Here is a 2,500-nt window from a genome sequence, read left to right as displayed (position 1 = left end):
TTTGTCGCGAGACCAGCCCACCGGCGCGCGCGTAAAAAACACAAGTCCGGCGACTTTCGAAAATCGCCCGGACAAAGACGCACGACATCGGCCGACGCCCGATGAACAATTTCCCGCACAGAAACGCACGTTTTGGAAAATTGTCGAAATTCGACATGTTTGCTACCTTTGTCGCGAGACCAGCCCACCGGCGCGCGCGTAAAAAACACAAGTCCGGCGACTTTCGAAAATCGCCCGGACAAAGACGCACGACATCGGCCGACGCCCGATGAACAATTTCCTGCACAGAAACGCACGTTTTGGAAAATTGTCGAAATTCGACATGTTTGCTACCTTTGTCGCGAGACCAGCCCACCGGCGCGCGCGTAAAAAACACAAGTCCGGCGACTTTCGAAAATCGCCCGGACAAAGACGCACGACATCGGCCGACGCCCGATGAACAATTTCCCGCACAGAAACGCACGTTTTGGAAAATTGTCGAAATTCGACAAGTTTGCTACCTTTGTCGCGAGACCAGCTTCCCTGTATACTATGAGGGAAGACGTCGTTGTGGCGAAATGAGCAAATTGGCGATGCGGTTGTCGGTTGAAGGTATTTGGTGACAAAACGATGTGGTGTCGTGCAGGCGATGTGCGCTTTTGGGCAGACTTGATGCTGACCCGCGAAGGCGTCGTAGCTAGCAGCGAGGCTCTGAACGTTGGACGGAAAAAATTAAGTAGCAAATACGAGTTTGTGTTTCGGCGCGCGACCACGGCCTCGGGCCGTAGTTGCGGTGGCCGGTGCGCACGCAAGTGATAGTTTTCTCGGTTCGCTTTTGTTGGGCGTTCCTGGTGTTGTATGCAAACGCAGCCCGCGCGCGGCTTCGCCCGAAAGGGCGTCTGGCCGGTGTCGACGGCGTCCAGATCGCGGCTTACGCCGGGTTTGAGGAGCTAAGCAAAAATAGTGATTGAGTAATACAGTGCGATACCGCGACGGGGAAAGCGAAAGACTCCGTTCGCGTATTTTGTCGGCCGATAGTTACCTGGTTGATCCTGCCAGTAGTCATATGCTTGTCTCAAAGATTAAGCCATGCATGTCTCAGTACGAACTTGCGTACGGTAAAACTGCGAATGGCTCATTAAATCAGTCGTGATTCATTTGATCGTAAATTTTACTTGGATAACTGTGGTAATTCTAGAGCTAATACATGCAAAAAGCGCCGACCTTGCGGGAGGCGCGCCTTTATCATATCAAAAACCTGCCGGGCTTCGGCTCGTCTTGTTGGCGACTCGGGATAACTTTGCTGATCGCACGGTCTTGCACCGGCGACGGATCATTCAAGTGTCTGCCCTATCAACTTTCGTCGGTACGGTATCTGCCTACCGAGGTTCTTACGGGTAACGGGGAATCAGGGTTCGATTCCGGAGAGGGAGCCTGAGAAACGGCTACCACATCCAAGGAAGGCAGCAGGCGCGCAAATTACCCATTCCCGACGCGGGGAGGTAGTGACGAAAAATAACGATACAGGACTCTAACGAGGCCCTGTAATTGGAATGAGTACACTGTAAAAATTTTAACGAGTATCCATTGGAGGGCAAGTCTGGTGCCAGCAGCCGCGGTAATTCCAGCTCCAAAAGTGTATATTTAAGTTGTTGCGGTTAAAAAGCTCGTAGTTGGATTTTGGGCGCAGGCGTTCGGTCCGTCGCAAGGCGTGCACTGTTCGTTCTGGCTTTACCTCCGGTTTTCCGTCGGTGCTCTTGACTGAGTGTCGGCGGCGGCCGGGACGTTTACCTTGAAAAAATTAGAGTGTTCAAAGCAGGCGCTTCGCCTGGATAGTGTTGCATGGAATAATGAAATAGGACCTCGGTTCTTTTTTGTTGGTTTTCGGAGCGCGAGGTAATGATTAAGAGGGACGGACGGGGGCATTCGTACTGTGCCGTTAGAGGTGAAATTCTTGGATCGGCGCAAGACGAACGACTGCGAAAGCATTTGCCAAGAATGTTTTCTTTAATCAAGAGCGAAAGTCAGAGGTTCGAAGACGATCAGATACCGTCCTAGTTCTGACTATAAACGATGCCAACTAGCGATCGGGGGGCGTTATTTTGACGACCTCTCCGGCAGCTTGCGGGAAACCAAAGTCTTTGGGTTCCGGGGGAAGTATGGTTGCAAAGCTGAAACTTAAAGGAATTGACGGAAGGGCACCACCAGGAGTGGAGCCTGCGGCTTAATTTGACTCAACACGGGAAATCTCACCCGGCCCGGACACAGCGAGGATTGACAGATTGAGAGCTCTTTCATGATTCTGTGGGTGGTGGTGCATGGCCGTTCTTAGTTGGTGGAGCGATTTGTCTGGTTAATTCCGATAACGAACGAGACTCTGGCTTGCTAAATAGTTACGCGGCCTTCCCGGCCGGCGTTTAACTTCTTAGAGGGACTAGTGGCGTTTAGCCACACGAGATTGAGCAATAACAGGTCTGTGATGCCCTTAGATGTTCGGGGCCGCACGCGCGCTACACTGACC

General features: G+C 52.1%; 1 non-coding gene across 1 annotated transcript in view; it reads left to right on the top strand.

Moving 5' to 3' along the window:
* The first annotated feature begins 1,018 nt into the window (after positions 1-1,018).
* Positions 1,019-2,500, top strand: part of LOC145746962 (small subunit ribosomal RNA) — a 1,810-nt gene continuing 328 nt past the window's right edge. The window contains exon 1 of the ribosomal RNA XR_014281719.1: positions 1,019-2,500. This exon is cut by the window's right edge and continues 328 nt beyond it. This is a non-coding gene — a ribosomal RNA (small subunit ribosomal RNA).

Source organism: Corella eumyota, chromosome 3 (assembly GCF_963082875.1).
Source record: "Corella eumyota chromosome 3, kaCorEumy4.1, whole genome shotgun sequence".
NCBI classification, from domain to species: Eukaryota; Metazoa; Chordata; class Ascidiacea; order Phlebobranchia; family Corellidae; genus Corella; species Corella eumyota.
This window is presented reverse-complemented; position numbering and strand designations above follow the sequence as displayed.